We start from the raw sequence: 21,275 nt of genomic DNA on the forward strand, positions 1-21,275 counted from the left end.
TGCTATCTGACAGGGATAGGATCTTCTGACAGACGGGGAAGTGAGGTATGTGCAGCTCCTTGGTAAGCCTCCCTTCCTGCCACAGCTCCAGGAACACAAAGGCCCTTTCTGTGATTTGCCTCTCATGCATTAATGAATCCGGGAAGATCACAGCCGTCTTCAGAGAAGGAAACATAAAACCCCTTTCAGAGCACTTGGAATGGCATTTGGCAGTCTTCAAGATAAGTTTACATGTCTTTTTCCCCCCCAGTGGGAATGAATAATGATAGTATCAGCTGTTCTTGTAATTCTGAACCCACAGGAAGGGCCTTTTCAGCCACATCCAGCTAGTGAAACCACCTGGTTACAAGTCAGACTCTGTGGATCACACACACAGTTCTATTCTCTCCTCTCCCACAAAGGGCTTGCCAACCATCAGAGAGCAGCAGAAACTGGAGCTCTGTTCCAGTTTTAGACATGCTTCTGGATTCCACGTGATGCTGGAATGCAGAGTCACCATGGCTCTCAGGAATGACCTGCACCATTCCAGAAATGCAGTTTCCAGGCTCTGACTGATCGGTGACTGCTTCTCCAAGATTTATTTTTATTATTTAAAATGTCAAATTAGCATGGCCTATTTTTTTTTCCCAAAAGAAGTGGGTGTATGCACCTGTGTTTCTCCTAAAATAATTCTCCAAATGTGTGGAAAAATCTGAGCTTGATGTGCTTTAGCACATACAGTTACAGGGGCAAATCCTCCCTATTAGCTAGCAAAAGTGTAAACTCATTTCTGCAGATTAAAGCCAGCAAAGCCATCCCACTGGAGAAGGGGAATGTGGTGTCCCAGTGGTGGCAGAGGTCAGCATGGCTGGAATTGCTGAGGCATTCCTGACACACGGTGATGCACTCCCCCTCCATGGAACTGTGTATCCCAACACAGGGAAGAGCTGAGGACTTGGGAATCTTCATTTCATGATGCCAAATACCCAAATTCTCCTCTCCCAGCCTCCCCAAATCTGCTGCATGTTACTACTCCTGCTTCCAAGCGACAACTGCTGCATAAGGATTTTCTTCCACAGTGTTCCTCTAGATGATCTTTAAAGAAAGAAAGTAAAACTCTTCATCAGCCACACCCCAAAACTCCAAAGGGGGAAGAGCAGTCCAGCCAATCACTGCCCAGCCTACTGGAGCTCACTCCCTGGGTATCTCTAAGCTCATTCTCAACTAATTCTGTTCTGTGTCTTAGCTCTGTTCCTCACTGAGGTGGTTATTAGCAATTGAAATCTTAAGGGTTTGGGTCAAGTTTCCCCTTCATTTCAGGTTTTACATAACTTAGAACTACAGCTAAATAAGGCATGACCAAAATAAATCTGCCTCTTGATTTCTAGAGTCACACAAACACGAAGAAGATTAAACAGCAGCATAGCTGGGACAGCAGCCTACAGGTACATGCTCATTATTCAGCTCAGTCCATTCCAGATTATTTTGAACCTTTTAAAATGAATTCATGAACCTCTTTTGATTTTTAATTTATTAAGTTCACATTTTACTTCATGCGTTCATCCATCTTTCCTATCCTGCCACTATCGCTTTTTCTAAGGGCAACAGAAGTAATTTCCTCTCTCCAGCTATGCTTCCTTCAGATGTGAATTGTCTGCCAGAAATATTTTGCTTCACCAACTTCCTTCTTGCCTGCTTAGAATCTGGGTTAGAGTTGCATTGACTTTTTGCTTGTTCATGTTTTTTTCCAGTGGCAAAGGCAGCACAGGACTCCAGCTGAACTATGAGGGGATTTTATTGCTTAGCCCCACAAGGAGCTATGGTGTGACAGGTGACAAAGGAACAAGGAAAGAACCAGACATCCCTGAGCCAGAATTGATAGCAAGTAAAGGAATACTGAATCTTAGTGTGAGTCTTTTAAAATTCTAAACAGATTTTACAGGATATTTAGGGCATACTTTTTATTTACCTAGTGTAACTAATTGAGCTGAGCATATTTCCTCTCTCCCCATACTTTTGTTTTGGCAAAATATGGTTTTGTTTTTCTTTTTTTCCTGTCTGGAAAAGCAAGGGGTGGTACCAGTGAGCTCCCCAACAGGCAAACTCTCCTCCAGCCTAATGCCCTCTGAGTGAGCCAGGCTGGTCTGGAATAGAGAGAACACTACAGAAACCATGCAGAAGGAACGGGCAGAAATTCCTGATCTGCCTTGGAGCGTAATTTCCTGAAAACCAGCAGGCTTCTGCCACCTGTCTCCTGTGTCACCCCTTCACTTTGGGGACCCTTTTTTAACTCCTTGCAGTTCCATGACAGCAGACATCCAGAAGCAACTCAACTCCCCAGCTCAGAGAAGTGGTGACAGCTCCAGAGCAGGGCCAGGGACCTTCCCACACCTGCCCCACAGCCATGACCAGTGTCTCCTAAAGCTGTGCAAGCCAAATCACCAGCCCTCAACAGCTGAATGAGCAACCATTAACAACCTGTTTGCCATTACAAGTGTCCCTGATATTCCCTGGGGCTGCTAATCCAAGAACTGAATAATGCTTGTGTGGCATTCAGACCACACAAACAGCATTTAGAGCTAAATTCCATAACAAACTCAACACTACCTGGGAAATATATTTTAAACTTGTTGCTTTTATCGCTTCACTTGATATTGAAAAGAAACCAAAATTTGAAAAGAAACCAAAATGGGTCAAGCATATTATCCAAGAAAATTAGCATAAGAGCTGTATAGGGATGCTTTGCACTTACAACGATTTACATGGATTTCTGGCCTGGTTTCAGTACAGGTTGATTCAGGGATTTCACCCAAATAGCCTGCTGTCTTTTCACTTAGAGCAAACAAAAGATACTAATTAACATTAATCAGCACCTTAAATAGCAACATCTGTCACAGGAAGATACTCACACAGGGCCCAGGATTCCATCTCTTCATGTTTTTCATTCCCTTCCCAAAGAGGGGCTAGGGGTCCTTACCTATGTCCCTAAGGAAGACTAATAAAGGTAAAAATAATGGAAAATGGAGACCTCAAAGCTGTACTATTACTGATGTTGTGTGTCAAGATTGCTGCAGTGCTGAAGCAGCCATGCTGCACAGGGAGAATGCAGTGAATTGTTCACCTAGATGACCTCAAGTGCCCTGCCTCAGCTCAGATTTTGGTATCTTTACTGACCATCACTTTGCACCTGACCTTCAGTCTGGGACAAGAAAAAAAAAAAAAAAGGGAAAGAAGGAAAGGCTGGAAAGGCTGGAGAGCCAGATGCCATGAGAAATTCTTGTAGTTAAGTAACAGGAAGAAAAAGGAAGGACCCCAGCACATCCTCTGCTCATCAATCCCACAGCAGCTGGCCATGCACAAACTCTCCCTGGCTGTGCTGGTGCCTCACTGACACCCTGACAGGAGCCCTAAGGGAAAGCTGAGACATTTCTGTATGGAAACAGCACGATGGTAATGGCATATTCCCAAAACAAAAAATAAATCTGCCCTGTGATTGCTTGAAAGATGAGATAAGGAGCAATTAAGACTGAAGTGATGTGGCTGAGCAGGAAATGGCACATGGTGTCAGCCAGGCTGGGCTAAACCAGGCAGAGCAGTCCAGGCACCTTCCCTGAGGTTTAGCAGTCAGTGGGACTGTGAGACACAGTCTAGACTGAGGCATGCCTGATGACTCTGAAATGAGATCATTCCATGCATTTTGCATTAAAAGTACAAACTAGTGCCACCTTCCAGGAGAGTGGCGTGTCCCTCAGTGCTGGGGTTAAAAATCAAGGCATTAACTTGGAGGTCACAGGACTGAGTGCAGCCTAAAAACATCCAGCAAACAGCACTTGCTGGTAATTGTTGATACCAAAGGTAACAAACAGCCAGCTGAGACAGAGAAGGCATTTGACCTGAGACCCATTTGCTAGGAAAGGCAGAAAGCAGCTAAGTCTGTACTCCCCTGGACAAAGTCCCTGGCAATTGGAACAGGTCAGCTCCAGGGGAGAAAGGAAGATCAGGACCATGCAAGCAGATCAGCTGTACAAGACTACCAGTAGTATCCACTAATCTACACCCCACATAATCCTCTGCCCCTAAATCCCTATTCATCATCATCCAGTCCAGTGAAAGGGAAATTCTGTTCTCACAAGATGATTTGGGAGACAAACTATTCCAGTACTTAACTGTGCTGATCTAGTCTCCCACTGGGAAAATCTGCATCTACATTTAATGCTTCAGTATAACACAATGAGAAAAGCTTCTGTATTTACATGTCATTTAAAGATCACCCTGTCTTGATTTGACTGTTAATAAGCTTATTTTAAGAGCTCAAATGGTATGTATGGAGGGGCAGAGAAGGCAAATGCTGCCACCAGGTATCAAAGAGCTCTGTGTGATAATCAGGTATTTCTTCAGAAACCAGAGATTTCCATATATTTTTCTACCCTCCCCAAGTTTGTCTTTTATTTAAAATCTTGACTCTAGGTCTTGTATTACTTACTACTATGATACTCAACTCAACTAAAAGAAATGAGAGGCTCCCTAAAAAAATACCAACATAAGGGATTGCTCCAGCTCAGCAGAGATGTCCACAGGGCAGGAGGACATTTTCTCCTTGTAGCCACGTGCTCAGGCTGGGCACAAAGTGCTGCTTAAGCTGAGGTCAAGTGCAAGGGCTGAGCTCTCTTAGAAGCTCCCTCACTCCCAGTGCTCCTGTTGACTCCTCTCAATGTCCAGCTAGAGGCCTATATTTAGAGACAAAATTGAGCCATAATTTCTAATCTGTCCTTAATTTTTTAATGTCTTGCATGTAGAGGAAGTGTTTGTGCAAAATTAATTTTGCAAGAAATGCAAAGGAAGTGCTGGTAATGAGTGAGAGGTAGTTTTTGCTTGATCTAAAGGAAGAAAACCCCATCAAACAAAGAAAAACAGGATGCAATACAATTTAGAATGATTTGCAAAATGTTTTTTAGAAGAGGCTTCTATCACAATAAAATTCCTTAATATATTTCCCAAGTACATATTTTATATGATCTCCCATCATTACTTTCACTATTTGGAAAGTCAATGAAACAAAACAAACCTCAGCTCACAAGAAAGTAAAAACTAAGATGAAAAAGAAAAGCTATGCTGCTGTCTACAGTGAATTTCATGTCATGGAAGTCCAGGTACCTCCATACTGCTTTTTCCAGGGTTATAGATGTCCTTCTCTCACTTGTGACAGAATAACTCTGTTTCCCATTACTCTGTCACAGAATCACAGAATGCTTTGGAAAGGACATTTAAAGATCATCTTGTCCAACCCTGTTGCAATGAGCAGGGACATCTTTAAAAAGAATTCCTCTATGAAAGCAGTGAAGGATTCGATCACCTTTCTCAGATATAGAATCACAGATGAAAAAGGTGCTAGGGTTGTTTCTTGAAATGCCACACAGTATCTTTCTTCTGGAAATATTTCTCACTGCAGAACCTTCCCAGAGAAATACACATGGACTTAGTAACACTCCTGGCACTGAAGAGTTGCCTGGGGACTGGCAACTGATTTATGAGGACATTAACTGGACACCCCAGCTTTAAGGAGAGTGAAAAAAATGAGTCCTACTGGTGACACTTGTGATAGAGCCTGACACTGCTCACTCTGATACGAGGGTAAAGGTATCTCATGGGGAAAACTAAAACCCAAAGGGTAATTTCCTTGATGTTAGTTAGAACTATGAAATTGAGAAAGACCAGAAACAGGTCTGAGTCATTTTTCTTATCTCTGCTAATTAAATGCAAGAGCAGCAAGAGAAAAAGCCCACTCTGAGCTGGAGATGGAACACCCTTGGTCTGCAAGTGCCTTTGGCCATCCCTTATCAGCAGTGCATGGCAAAACATCCAGGATATTTTGTTGGGCAATACTATGATTTTTTCTCACTTTAAAAATGCTTTTCATTTTTCCAGTAAGAATGCACAACTTGTGCTCTGTTTATCAGTGCTGTTTGCACTCCTGGGCTCTTCTTGAATCTTTCAGAGTTACAGGACCTCAGGGTATAGAAGCTGGCTGGGCCCACTCCCACCAAAGAGAGAGCAGCAGACATCAGTGATCAGCCCCAGGGCAGCTGTGTCTCTGCAATGCCCCTGGCAGCTCAGGGTTACTCTGCCCTTTTTCAGCTCTGCAGACCACCCCACATTTTACCAGAGCCCTGAAAGTTCAAGAGTGACAGCTGAGTCTGCCAGGTGGGAAGAGCCAGAATGAGAAATGCAGAGATCCACACCCATCCCAGCCCCTTCTCTGCTTCTAGGTGTTAAACATCATCTCCTGTTCCCTAATTTTCTGACATCACCCCATAGGAAAGATCTTATTCTTCCTATCTTCAACAAAGGAAATTACGATGTGTTGACTCATCTTTTCAAACGTACCTGAAAAACCCTCTGAGGGCAGCAGAAGTTATTCCTGGCCATTCAGGCTGGTACCAAGTCTCCAGAGCTTTGTTCACACCTCAGCTGAGAGAATACATGAGGTAACTTCCCCACCTGCCAGAGCACCTGAGCTCTGGGTGAACAATGGCACCAAAACCCACACCTGACACAAACAGCACAGCTTGGCTTGTGAAATCTCAGCCAAATTAAAAAACTACATGGAGCTGCTGGTCAGCAAAGGCTTTATAATCAGCACCCCCCTCTGGGTGTTAAGCAGTGGACACCCCAGTGACAGATGTGCCATAAATGACAAGACCAGGAGTCTATTCTGAAAAAATGAGAATACATCATGAGCATGCCAAGCCACACAGATATAATTCAGCTTTCCAAATGGGTCATTGAATGCTTAAAGTAAATAAGAAGAAAATTCAATCTGGACTTAAAGCATCACCTTCCTCATCTCACTTCAATGTAAAAAAAAATGACATCTGGCCTTGGGCACAACCCCTGTTTTGCAGTGCTGTATGTACAAACCCAAGTGTTTGTGTCCTTCTCTCTGTTCTTCTCCAGAGACTCACGTAATAGCTGGATCATCAAAGCAGAAAAATGATTTTTTAGCAAAAAGAATTCCACAATGAAAACTACAGCAGTTAGACAAAGAAGCTGTCAGTTAGCACAGCCAAAGGCTGCAAGGAGAGGCCCAAAAGGCAACATCTGTTGAACAAGTATAGTCCAGAGACTGAGCTTCATGAATGTTGGCTCTGCCTCATGAAACAAAAAGGAAATAGGGAGAAAAGCCAGTTTGGTCCCTGTTTGTTCCAAAGAAATATCTACAGGATTCACTCACTTCTTTCTCAAGCTCCAGTATTGTGCAGGAGGTGCAAAATACTGGGGCTTCTGAGAGGCTCTGAATTGTCTCTGAAGTTTTTACTGAGGAGTGTGGCAGTGCTTTCAGCAAAAAAAGATGTGAAAAATGTGTATTTTATGATTGGCTTTTCACAAATATTCAAATGAATATTATATGTGTTGTGTTAGAAAGTGATGATGTATTAATTAAGTAATGTGTTAAAAAAATATAGTTTTAGGTTATAACAAAATGTTAAAATAGAAACTATGCTATGTAGGATACTTTTTTAAAGAAAGGACTTGCAGTGAGATAGCAGCCACAGGACACCTGAATCTTTCAGAGAAAGAGAATTTACTGCTCCATTATCAGGAGAAATGAACTTCTTCCTGCCTCGCTCAGTCAGGACGATGCTGTCAGGATTCAGAGGAAGAAGTTGACACTGGCCAGACAGAATCCTGTGTTTGAATGGAATTTATGCATCATGGATGAGGGGCATGAATATGCAACAGGCTGTTGTTTTTAAGGGTTAATCCTCTGTTAAAGTGGGTCCTTTTTCAGGTTTATGCTGCCCAGAAAAGGTACCTGGACTGCCCATAACTCTTTGTTTTTATTGTCTCATATTGTCCTTATCCAAATTGTCCAAATTATTATTACTCTAATTATATTACTATTTTTATAACCATTTTATTACTATTAAACTTTTAAAATTTTAAAAACAAGTGATTGGCATATTTCACAAAAGAAAAATGGGCCAAGCAGAGCCAGGCTATGGTGCAGTACTCCTGCCTGATGCTTTCCTGGTGGTGAGAAGCCACTCACATCAGTGCTACTGGTTCCCTGCTTGCCAAGGAGGTTCTCTGAGCAATGCAGGATGGAACAGAGCACACCAACCACTTCCAGCTTCTCTGGTGTGGGGAGCACATCTGGAACAAATGGCACAGCAACGTTTTCATTACACCTCAGCTATCCACCTGTAGCCACTATAAATAAATGCTCTGCCAGTTTCTCTGTGCAGGCACACTCCATCAGCAGCCTGCTCCTGCCCTGGATACCATTTCAGACAGAGCTGTGCCCTGGCTGGGATCCCAGCCCCACCCCACAAAAATGCAGCTGGTCCTGCAGAGCTGCCTGTAGAGCAGGGCTGCTCCCTGGCTAGGGAAGGATAACCATCTCCTCACTCTGGAAGAGCTGGTTAGGCTACAACAAGCCTGGAATGTGGACACTGCTGAAACTAAAGCAGCCAGAAATAAAGTAAGAAGAAAAATTGGCTTAAAGCCATCTTTGTTCTGACCCGTTTTATTTCCATCAAGGACTGTTGTGATCAAACACTGGGTAGGCAATCCATGGCCAGCCATGCCTTTAAAACATACTTCCATTACACTCCTGGATGCCACTCCAGCTCAACAAATATCCTGAGAAGTTTGCTCAGTTGATGAGCAGGAAAAACAGGGCAGAGGATGGTGCTGGACAAGCAGCTATGCCAGTCAAGGCACCCTGCTGCAACCTGGAGCCTTGTGGCTCTGCTTCTGCAGTGGGAAAGAGATCTGTTTAGCTATGTAAATAAGATGCATAAATAAATAAATAAGAATTGCAGTGGGCTGAAAAAAAGCACCCAGACCCCGGCCTTTTCAGTATCTTAGCAACAGGCTGGCTGCTGCAGGGTAAGAGAGCATGAAATCAGCATCTTTTCAGCTAAAGACAAATTGAATGGAAATGTGGGGAGGTGGCCTTTTCCTGGCAGCAGTAAGGAAAGAAGAAGTAACTGGTGAATCTGATCCTGTAGGCATCCTTAAGGAGGGGCTCCTGAATGCAGGGATTGTTAATGGACCTGGCTGAGAGGCTTTGTCCTGCCAGCAAACTGATACATTCCAGAGCATGCCTGGGAAACCAATCATTCAATCTTGATTCAAATGATGGCTGTTACAGTCACCTCCTGGGTTAATTACTTATTAACCATCTTAAATAGCTCAAACCCAGTTCTGTTGGACTCCCCTGGCTATGTTAGTGCCAGCTGACCACAGAGCATGTTTTCAGTGGCAGTTACCTAAAACATTTCCCCAGCCTTGCATGTTCAGGTTTTATCACCATGCTACCTCTGCATTCACTAAAGGAACACGCACCCTGGGAATCTTTAAGTAACTGAATCTCAGCAATATAAACCCATTTATTCTGGCCAGGTAATTCCTCCCCAGCCTTCTGGAACAGCCTCATGTGGACACAGAAGAGGATCATTATATACACAGCAGCTACTAGAGAGAAGTGAGCAATGAGAGCAGCAAGAACACCATGTGGACATTTCATGGAGGACTTAAATAGTTTTGAATAAAATATTTCTCTGGGTCACCTAATCTGGGGCTGGAGTGTACCAGCTGATTGTTTCCCACTGCTAAATGCAGCTGGATCCTGGCAGCAAGCACAAGATCCACTGAGGGTGGTGTGGGATGGTGGCTGGGTCAGCACAGGGGCTGAGCAGTGTCATGGACATATTTTATGAAAAAATCCTTTCTTTAGGATCTTTTGTCCTGAGAAACTGAGAAGCTTTAGCTTTGGAATGTGATTTGGAGAATTGTTTACCCAACATGTGAAATTGTTTTTACTTGATGACCAACCACAGCCACTTGTGTCAAGGCTGTGAGCAGTCACAAGATTTTATTTCCATTCCTTTCTATTCCTTGCTAGCCTTCTGATGAAATCCTTTGTTCTTTTAGTATATAATTTTCTTTTAATATAATATATATAATAAAATAAAAAATCAGCCTTCTGAAACATGGAGTCAAGATTCTCATCTCTTCCCTTGTCCTGGACCCCTGTGACCACCACCACAAGAGCAGCTTGTCCAGGAATCCAGCAGGAGGAGCAAAGGGAAAACACAGTGGCCTTGCTCCCTGCTTTATACACACACTGCACAGAGATAACTCATTTCACTCCTTATTTACAGATAACTTGTACTTGTGTGGCACTTCAGCTACTGTGAAAACCATCTGGGGGCTACCAGTGAACCAAATTTACTTGGAGCAGGGAAACTTCTCACCTGCATTTTATCCCCCTGAGTACCCCATCACACCACTTCATTTTTCCTGTGATGGGGTGGAGGGTTTAAAAGCCATGCCCAGTTCCATAGGTAGGAGATTACACAGGACAGAGCAGGATGGCTGCTTTCAATCTTTACAACTTTAAAAACGAATTCTGTGTCCTTGGGAGCTGCACACAGAGATGCATTTGGCAATGTTTTGTTTCCTTCTTTGTCTGGGGTTGAAAGGAAGGCGACTGTGGCTCAGTGAGCGAACACTTAGATGAGATACCCTCCATTTCCTTAATGAGCCTATTAAATGACTCATCAAAGGTGTAACGACCAGTCTCAGAAGGGAGAGACACAGAGATAACTGACTGCACTGAGATATTCCTAGTGCACACAAACCAGCCCATATGCTGTAAGAGCTAATTGGGAATAAGGTGATTCCAGTGCTAGAGAAGTACACAGATGGAAAATACACCTTGTCACTTTTCCTTTTTGCTGCCTGGAGTTGTCTGTGCCTGAGCTCACAGCTGCAGCTTTTCCTCCTCTGATCGAGGGATGACAAAGTCCTGCTGTGACATCTCCGGGGTATTTGCAGAGTCAAGCACCTGCTGGAACTGTTTGTGCTCCCTGAGCCTGAGCAAAATCCATTACTGAAGGAGGAGAGTCTTGGTTTAGGTCACAAGAACCAAAGACCATATCAAAAAGTCAAATGGAATTTTATTCTCTGCTTTCCTAAATGAATCCCTGAAGGTGTGCATGCCAGGATTTAATCTCTCCAAGGAGATTAAAAAGTACTGCTATATTAACACAAATACAGCAGGCATACAGCAACCAGCTCACCTCACTGTCCAGCACACTGGATTTTATTTACAAGGTTAACTATGATCCACTGTTGCACATTTTCCAGAATCTGGTGTTCTGATTGTGTATTAAGAGTGGAGCAAGGGAAGCAGGAAGAGCAAATAACATCAATAATGCTTAAGAGACAGAAAGAGATGTACTAAAACACATGCCTATTTCTCCTGAAATGTCACTTTATGTCAACTGCCATGGTTTCCAGACTGTCAGAATTGAATTATATTGTAATTACACCCTATTTGAACAAGGTCACAAGAATAAAAGCTTAGTACTTTCCTCCATTACAGGTGCTGTATGTTCTTACACTCCTGGAGCAGACAAACCTCCTTTTCTAATGGCAACAAATTTGCCTTCAGCATAAAATGCTGGTTTAAGTCCATTAGTACAAGGTGAGGCACATTAAAAAATTAAGAGCCATCATTAGTGATGTTTCTGAGAAGTGTTCCAAATTATCTTCCTAATCCTTACAGTTCACTTTATATCATAACAGCAACAAAAAGGGCACAAACACAAACCCCAGACCTGTGTGACCTTACAACAGGAGCTTGTTTTACTCCAGCCCTCATCAGTGAGTACAGGTGTGTGAAACCCCTTACACCAGGGACTTGAACATTTCTCAGGTTTTTTCACCTTTCCAGCAGTTTCCCCCCAAATTCCTATGGCAGTATATAATCTTGTATAATATTCCTGCACGATGGATCAAAGGTTGAACATCCACAAGTCATACAGGTGAACAGCTGTGTTCTTTAAACAGGCACCCTGTGTGGCAAAGCCCTTCTGTCAGACAGGATCATTACTGATATTTGGGGATGTCACAATAAAGAAAGACTAAAGAAAACCAGAGGGGGACTCCTGGCTGTTCCCTGGGCTCCCAACAAGCCCCTGTGTGAGCTCCCAGCCCAGTGCTGGATCTATAAATGTGCTGCTCCTTCCCATTAGAGGCTCAGCCACCAAAGGAGATGCTGCTTGATGGATGAGAGCAGTGAAACATGAGATGGGCTCTGGCCCTGCTCCCAACTGCCCTCAGCAATTACTGCTGCCCCTGGGATGAGCATCTGCACTCCAGGCTGGGAGTTCCTCTGCTGGCAGAGAGCAGGGATGGAGCTTTTCCAGGCTCACCTTCTTCCCCTTTACACCCCCAGCCCTGACCAGAAGTGGTTTTTACCAAGTCTTGAAGCACTTGGATTTGTTGTGTTGGCTGGAGAAGGTGGCTCTGGTGCGTATTGGGACAAAAGGAAAAAACACATGGCTAAAGCAGATCCCCCTCAACTAGAGAGTCAATGCCTTTGCAAACCCCTCATTAGAATTCTGGGAAACACAAACTGTGCCAAGGAAAATACTCCTTTCCCACCACATGTCCGTCCTCCTGCAGAAGGAACATGCCCTGCTTCACACTGTGCTTAGAAAAGGGAAAAAGAAGCAAGATCTCTTGGAGGAAGTTCATTACAACACAAACCTACATTTCACTTTGCATTACAAGAAAAACAAGGGCCAAATTTGCCTCTGAGCTTCCTGCTGCTATTTAAAACAACAGGATTTGTGTCCCTACAAGCTTACCTGAGTATGATGGTCTGGACAAGCAGCTGGAATGAAGAACACTGTGTTCTGTGGCACCAAAATACAGCTCCTTTCAGTGAGAGAAATCTCCTTCACCACTGCCTCATGAGAAAAGACATCACACTTACTGTTTAACATTTGAAAGTAAGGCAGTGGTGACAAGGTGATTGAATTTTTTCCTTATTTCTGACAGGTCTGGTAGATTGCACAATCATCAAAAGGAACAGCCTGACAATAAAGTTTTGTGTGTCATCCACAGTGGGAGAAGAAATGAGCCTGAGGTAAGGCAAGCAGGTGCTCAGATGCTAAAGCATTATTCAATTGCTAAAGCATTATTCAATCCAGCTGCTTGCAACAGGTGCCCTGGGGCACACAGGAGCAAGTGGAACATGTCACCCTCAGGTAGGAAGCATGTCACCATCACATTTTCTGAAAAATCCTCTTTGCCCAGGATTCTTCTCCTGGGAAGCTGAGAAGCCTCAGAGAAAAATGAAAACAATATTATCTCGTTTGCTTCTCCTGTGTTTTGCTGCTTTGGAATGTGGTTGGAGATTGTTATCCAACAGGTGGTTGTTTGACTGGTTTCATGTGAATTGTTTTGACTCAATGACCAATCACAGCCAGCTGTGTCAGGACTCTGGAAGAGAGTCACCAGTTTTTCATTATTATCTTTTAGCCTTCTGTAAGCATCCTTTCTCTATTCTTTAGTACAGTTTTTAGTATGGCATAATTATGATATGATATATTATAATATCACATCATATTATAATATCAATATAATATAATATAATTTAATTTCATAATAAATTAGCCTTCTAGGAACATGGAGTCAGATTCATCAATTCCTCCTCTGACAGGAGACACAGAAAATACCACAGAAGCAAAGCCCTGATCCCTTCTCCAGCTCTTCCCACTGCTCCTGCCTGGCTGAAACAGAATCAACATTGCCTGCTGTGCAAAGAGGGAGCACCTTGGGTGGCTCACTCAGACTGCCATCACATTGTTCCTCACAAGGATGCACTGTAAGGGCATTGATCTTGTGCTCTGAGCTCTGGGTTAACCAAAGGATTTCTGAGATGAAAAAGGAGCTGTTTCAATCCTGTGCCATGGGCAGGGACACCTTCCACTGTCCCAGGTTGCTCCAAACCCCATCCAGCCTGGCCTTGGGCACTGCCAGGGATCCAGGGGCAGCCACAGCTGCTCTGGGCACCCTGTGCCAGGGCCTGCCCACCCTCACAGGGAACAATTCCTTCCCAAAATCCCATCTAAATCTACTCTCACTTTGGAGCCACTGCCTCTTGTCCTCTCACTCCATGCCCTTGTAAACAGTTCCTCTCTGGATTTCTGCATCTATGCTAATTATTATGCTGATTAATAACTTGGAGATGAGATTTTCAGTTTTTTCATGGCTTTTGACTAACTTGCAGAATCAAATTTTGATTAAAAATTATTGTCCAGGAAATTGCATTAGTTAATTAAGCAAAGGAAGCTGAAAGAATAACAGACAGCTAGGGCAACCCAATGAGGAGGTCTGATCTTCATCTGCTGCTTGACATGAGGTACCAGCCAGGTGCAATCTACTTATGCCCAAACATAAACAAATGTAACAATATAAACAATGTAACACCATGTTTACCATACCACTCAATCTCCACAAGAGAAACAAGGCTACAATATGCTAAAAATGAAAGCAATTAACTGTAGGAAACCAGAAACCAGAGAATCCTGAAGCAAAGCAATCAGAAGATCCTAAAAATGTGAATATTGCCCTTATAAAGCACCCAGCTACAGTCCTGCTCCAGTAGCTACACAGTGCTCAGAGAACAGCCAAGTAACTGCTTGCTGAATTTAATTTCCAACAGTGTCAATAATGCCAAAAACAATGCCTGGGGCTTGTAATAGCAAGTTATTAATAAGACTTTCAGCTCTAAAAGCTGCTGTCCCTGCAGAGTTCTGTTTATGAAATGCAGTCACTGTCTCCTATACTTAGTTTGGTTTGTCCCCTCATTTTCAAAGCAGAGAAGTAAATCCAAGTGCAGGTGCCTGAGAAATCAAACACCAGCAAAAATACATGAAGACAGTACCCCCAGTGCCTCTTCTGTTTGCTTGCAAAAGCCCTGGGGGAAATAAGGGAAAATTGTTAGGCTTTGCCTTTTCTTTTCCTTCTCCTCCCAATTATTTTTACAAGTTTACCTCTAGGTCTCAGCATAGCACAGTGCTTCAGAATTTCTCACCTCCTCAGAATTTGTCACCTCCTTAATTTGTCAAAAACCAGAATGAACCCAATGTCCCATCCCAACTGTTGACTGGGCTACACTGAGAGTGAATCTCTGCTTTTCCTGGGTCACTGTGGGCACTGGCTCTGGATTATTGGAGCTTTCTGCAAGAGAGAATCACAGAGTGGGATCACAGAGTGGGATCACAGAGTGGTTTGGGTTGGGAGAGATCTTGAATCTCCTCTTGTTCCCCCCTCTGCCCTGGCAGGGACACCTTCCCCTGGCCCAGGTGGCTCCAAGCCCTGCCCAGCCTGGCCTTGGACACTTCAAGGGATGGGACAGCCACACCAAACCCCACCCATGGCTGTTTCCAAAAACTTCAATTTTTTTATTCTGTTACATGTGCAGGAATGAAATAACCACAGCTTTTCTGAGAAGGACACATACTATATTGGCTGATCAAAAAAGACAAAAGGCAGCTTCAATTTTTTTCTCTAAACACAATCACTTCCCAATGCATGTATTCTAAGACTTCTAGACTTAAGAAATAAAAAATAATTCTCTGTGGGTGCCCTGAACTCCCAGCAGACAACAGAGCTTCTTCCTCTGCTGTTTAGAGGAGAGAATTCAGAGTTTCTCAGGTCATAGGAGTTGAGTTCTAAAAAAATAAAGATATAATATTTTTCAGGGTCATGGACAACACCAAAACTTTGGCTGGCAAGGGTCATGCCTTGGCCCCAGTGTCTTTTGCATATAAAAAATTACATTTCCTCAGAATTACTACACTGCTTATGCCAAGCTGCTACCTGCTCCCTCAGACCTGACTGCCTGAAAGATATCCAAGAGAAGCACAGAGGAATTCCCACCTCCAGGGAGATGTTGACATCTTAAGTCTCAACAGTTTTGTTGATGTTTAAGTCAGTATCAAGGAACACTTTGCCAGCATAAACATGGGGTGCAGAGCTTGTTTCCAGGCATTTCTGCAGCTGCACTTTTACCTACACCTCTTTCTCCACAAAATGTGAAATCCTGTGGGTTTGTTCCTTTTAATTATGGTTGTAAGTGCTGATGCTGGGATACATTTCTTCCTCTACCGCCTCTTTTGCATCACAGAAATGTCTTTAAAAAGGACACCATCTTACTGGGAGAATAAGAATAACCTGCCAGGCACTACCATAAGGCTTTCTCCATAGTCAAACTCAAGGCATTTTTGGGGAAAATCAGTTACTGGGTTTGTTTCCTCCAAAGGAAGAGAGAGTTGAGTTTCTCCTCTAAAAAACTAATATGAGCACTGTGCTGTCAGTAGGAACTGCAGACACTGCTAATCCTCAACACAGAGACCACTGCAAATAGAGAACTTTGCATGAGATATTTTCATGTGTCACCTCACAGGGGGTGAGTCAATGCTCCAGCCAACCTGGGACTGGAGTTCAGCTGGGGAGAAAGGTTCACTTCCTCTTACTTCTAGAGATGAGTTATTTTAGACACATTCTGGCAAAGGTGCCAGAACACAGAGCTGTCAAACAGTGCCATCTCCATCTCCTGCTCTCTGTACTATTTCCAGACACAAGGATGGAAAGCTGCTGTTTTTCACCCAGGGAAGGAGCCAGATTCAAGAAGCTCAGGCCAGAAGGCCCTGCTGAGGATGCTCTGCTGCTCCCACTTGGAACAGAAACATCTGGTGTCACACTGAAAGCCCTGACTCCTGATGGCACCAAGGGGAACAAAATGATTTAGGTGCTCTGCTGAACCATGGAGCAGCTTTCAGGTGCCCTCCTCACCTTGCTGAATGAAACCACTAAGAATTTGGGCAAAGTGATACAACTGCTGGGGATAGAGACAATGAATGTTTGTACCAACTTTTCCACCTCAGACTTTTACAGTTCTTGGAAAACTTTTATCTGCAACACTGCTCTGGTTGATGCCACTGCTCACAAGTGCAAATGTCAACCAGTGACTAATACAAAGACACCAAAATACTTGTACTCAGTCAGGCTGCAGAACTGCTTTAAATTGTTAAAATGTGATTATACTTTAATAATAATATACTTAACTAATAATTATAATAGCATTCTATGCCTTTCCTATTGAGGAAGAATTCATGACACACCTGATGTCCCTTACAATACCAACTCAGTGCAAATGAAAAAAAGACAAACCAAATAAAATAACTGAACAGTTTTGCTAATGCTTAAACACCATGAAAATACAGCCTCACTACTGGGCAACATGCCTGCTCACTGGAATATTAAATAAGTATTATAAGTTAAAATAAATAAACATTTCAAGCTCAAACTACTGTTTTAAATTAACAACATTCCTTTCTATGGTGTTAACACTTATTACCAAGATTACAATCACATTGAACATCCAACTCCACTGCAGGCATTTTAATGTGATTTCCAGATGCTGGCTCATTGCAGTGCCCTACACCACAAAGCTGAGCAGAAAGAAGGAAGCTGGAGCTGCAAACAGGACAGGAATTAAAAACCATGACCCTTGTCACCAGGACAAGTGGATCTGCACTTCAGAGATAACAGCACAGACATAATAAGGGCAATTGATCATTGGCTTTTAGTAAGAAATTGCATACAAGCATGACAGGGTTTTCTACAGATCTAAACCAAATCCTTTTCAATTTGGTTTGGCCTTTTCTGAAGAAGTTGATAAATGAGCAATTTTTAACCTGTCCTTTATACTGGAAGGTTAAATAGATACAACACTGGTAGAGCCAATGCTTGTGGAGTTTCAGGGCCTTTCTGCAGTGACCTCCTTTGCTCTTCTCTTGCATTCTGTGTTGTCTTACCATGATAGCAAGATCCCCAAGTATCTGGATAAGTACACACATATAGAGATAAGCACAGAGAGAGGGAATGCTCTAGAGAGAAGAGAGCAAACCAGCTATTTTTAATCTTACCCATTGAAACTCACATAAGTCAATAGGTTAGTTAAACCATGCCTGTAAAAAATCACATCCAGATAGAAGATAACAGAGGTGTGAAACAAGTCAGTCATCCCCAGCAGCAAGGTGTGAGCTTCAAATCACCACTCTCAACTGAAAACATTGAAATGGCAACATTATAAAGTAAAGCTGCTTTAAATGTCACCAAGGAACAATTCTAGAATGAGAACAAGCTTAGCACAGCTCCTGCTACTGTAGCCTGTTCTCCTTGACTCTGCTATTATCCACAGCCCTGGTGCCAGCTCCAGCTGTGGGTGACAGCCTTGGCAGTACCGTGAGAGGTGACAAAAATGTGTGTGGCTGCTTTGCACTGGAAAAGGCACTGTTTTTATTCAGGGCCAATTGCTGGTCTCACTGAAGGTGCTGAGAGCAGCAATCTCATAATGCTGCTGGGGGCCAATATTGTCCAGAAGGGAGATTTACATGGTTGGGAAGAAACTTCTAGAAGAAGTTCAGTGTTAGATCTTTCCTGCTGCTGAGGATGGGGACAGATGAGAGCCCAACTGCAGTGCCTGAGCCAGGAACAGAAGGTGTCTCTAGAGATGCTACAGAACAACCTTCCCTGCAGGTTCCTGTGTATCTCATCCCATGTGTTCACCTCACCTTCCCTGGGCACAGGGGCACATCCCACAGGTAATTCTGAGGATGTCCCCACCTGTCCATCTGGTACACTCAACCTCATGGCATTTCCAGAGCTGCAATGGAACACATTCTGAATTTCCAGAGCTACCACATGCTGAATGTCAGCTCTGTCATTTCCCATTTCCAAATGCCACGGGACAGTCATGGAGAAATGGGCACAACTCCCTGAATTCACTGGAAAATGACAATCCAGGGAAGCTCATATGGAGTAGATCTCCCAGTGAGACTTTCTCCTGTTCCTCACCTGCCTGAAGCCAGGTGGAAGAACAGAGGTGATGTGACTTCTCTATTAAAATCCAAGCTCATTACAACTTCTTTAGGACACACAGAGGTCTATGCAAGAGAAACTGCAAGAAGATGCAAAAGGCAACTGAGGCAGATGCTGTGAGCATGAAGAATTTGTCAGATGTTTTCATGAAAGAGCATCATTAGGATTAACCTTCATGAAATCTAGAAGAGGGTCTTCATTCATTCATTTATCAAATTGGGCCTCCAGAGACACAGAAAAACTCTTGTAAAGGCAGAAAAATGAGGAAAGTAAAAAATTCCCTCCCCCAAGCATAAGCATAAAAATCCTTCTATGATTACACATCCAGACTATATTATTTCTTAGGCCCTATTATTTCATAGTATGAATTAGTTCAAAATGCTCTTCAACAATGGAATATGACCCAACAAGCTCTGTAGGAAAACACTACTGTTCATTCTAATTCCACTGATGTTCCCAGTGATTTACTAGTAAATGACTGAAATCCAGACCTAGTGAATAACCACCAAAAATAATTCTTAATTGAAAAAGACATTCTCTAGCACATTCTACACAGAAATTTCATTTAATAGCAGCTTTTTTTTTTTTTGTATTTGTAGATCTACTCTTGAGAGAAAGACAGATACCAATCTTTTGGTTTTTTTTTTCAAAAAGCAGTGTGATAGAACTATTTCCAATACAGCACTTTCAAAATCCAAGGGTTACATCCTGAACTCAATTGAAAAGTTGTGAAATCAAGGAGAAAAAACACCAAGTAGTTTTAAATTTATCTTCTGCAGGACTAGAAGTAGCTCAGCTAAAGCTCAAGAAAAAAGTAAATAAGGAGAGGTGGATTTTTATTACTGTTAAACTCCTGTTTTGTTTTGCAGTAATGCAGGAACAAAATTAAAAGAACCACTGGAAAATATACAGCTCACTATGCAGCCTGGCCACAACACAGTTCTGGTTTTAGATGTTTATGCCTCTGTCATTAGCTGAGAAATCTGAAGAAAATCCTCCATTCACTTACTGTGTGATACGTGCTCTAAAACCATCTATTGTTTAGTCTACAAGTACTAATAGAGCCCATAAGCAGTGGAAAGGCACACAGTGCCTCTTTCATACAGCACCAAAAAGCAGTTTAAGGGTCTGGCATGGCCTTTTTTAACAGAACAAGTTTTGCTGCATTCAACAAGACAGACAACTGCTCTTCATGCAACCTCTGTGCTCCCTGGGACTCCACCACTCGTGATGATCAAGACTAAAATCTCCTGTCTGAGCATGTCAGCTCCTGCAATTATTAGCACCTGGTGGTAAATAAATTCAATGGTTCTAATGTCTAATTATAGAATCATGGATTGGTTTAGGTGGGAAGTGATCTCTGGAGGACATCGGGTCTAAACCACCCTTTGGAGGAGGGTGACCTACAGCAGTCACTCAGGGCAATCTGTGTTTGGAGTGTCTCCACAGATGGACACTCCAGAACCACCAAGGGCAATGTGAAAAATGCGTATTTTATGATTGGCTTTTCACAAATATTCAAATGAATATTATATGTGTTGTGTTAGAAAGTGATGCTGTATTAATTCTCTTAAATAGTGTGTTAAATATAGTTTTAGGTTATAACATAAGGTTAAAATAGAAACTATGCTATGTAGGATATTTAAAAAAAAAAAAAAAGGACTTGCACCAGATAGCAGCCACAGGACACCTGAATCTTAGAGAGAAAGAGAATTTATTGCTCCATTATCAGGAGAAATGAACTTCTTCCCGCCTCGAGGGCACCATTGGGATTCAGAGGAAGAAGCTGACACTGCCCAGACAGAATCCTGTGTTTGAATGGAATTTATGCATCATGGATGAGGTGTATGAATATGCAACAGGCTGTTGTTTTTAAGGGTTAATCCTCTGTTAATGTGGGTCCTTTTTCGGGCTTGTGCTGCCCAGAAAAGGTACCTGGACTGTCTGTAACTCTTTGTTTCTATTGTCTCATATTGTCCTAATCCAAATTGTCCAAATTATTATTACTCTAATTGTATTACTATTTTATAACCATTTTATTACTATTAAACTTCTAAAATTTTAAAAACAAGTGATTGGCGTTTTTCACAGGCAACATGTTCCTGTCCTTCCTAGACAGTACAAAAACCATGTCCAAAAGCCAATTTATTGTCACCAGTTAAGAGGATCCTGGGACACACTGAGGACTCCACAGCCACTGCTCCTCATCCTCACCCCACCCCAGGGACCATGGCCAGACGATGCTCCAGTGACCATGGGGATGAGTGGCACCTGTGACAAGGGTGCAGGTCTGGGGACACACACTCATTTAATTTAAGTTTTACCTTCCCTCCAGTGGGGTCTTGTGCTGAGTTTCCTCACATTGAGGTCCTGAAGTCTCTTACAGGATGAGTTGTATGCTCAGGGAGTCAGCAGAGCCCAACTCTAATCACACCAGAGCAGCAGGTACTGACACAGCAGAAGGTGACTTCAACCTTCCCCTTTTCCCTACCCCTGAGAACCCCAGATCCTGCCTCTAAATTCTCTTTTCAGCAATTTCTACT

The 21,275-nt window shown here is 42.9% G+C and overlaps 1 protein-coding gene and 1 long non-coding RNA gene across 10 annotated transcripts in view; one reads left to right on the top strand and one right to left on the bottom strand.

Annotated features, from left to right (window-relative positions):
• RABGAP1L (RAB GTPase activating protein 1 like) overlaps positions 1–21,275 on the bottom strand; it is a 233,879-nt gene that overhangs the window by 34,343 nt on the left and 178,261 nt on the right. The window lies entirely within an intron of this gene.
• On the top strand, positions 1,364–10,042 carry LOC139594181 (uncharacterized). The gene is made up of 3 exons (XR_011680526.1): positions 1,364–1,424; positions 1,731–1,887; positions 9,388–10,042. It is a non-coding gene; the product is annotated as an uncharacterized lncRNA (long non-coding RNA).

The sequence above is a fragment of the Agelaius tricolor genome, unplaced genomic scaffold, assembly GCF_023055355.1.
Source record: "Agelaius tricolor isolate 1412-34295 unplaced genomic scaffold, bAgeTri1.0.p SCAF_11, whole genome shotgun sequence".
In the NCBI taxonomy this organism is placed as follows: Eukaryota; Metazoa; Chordata; class Aves; order Passeriformes; family Icteridae; genus Agelaius; species Agelaius tricolor.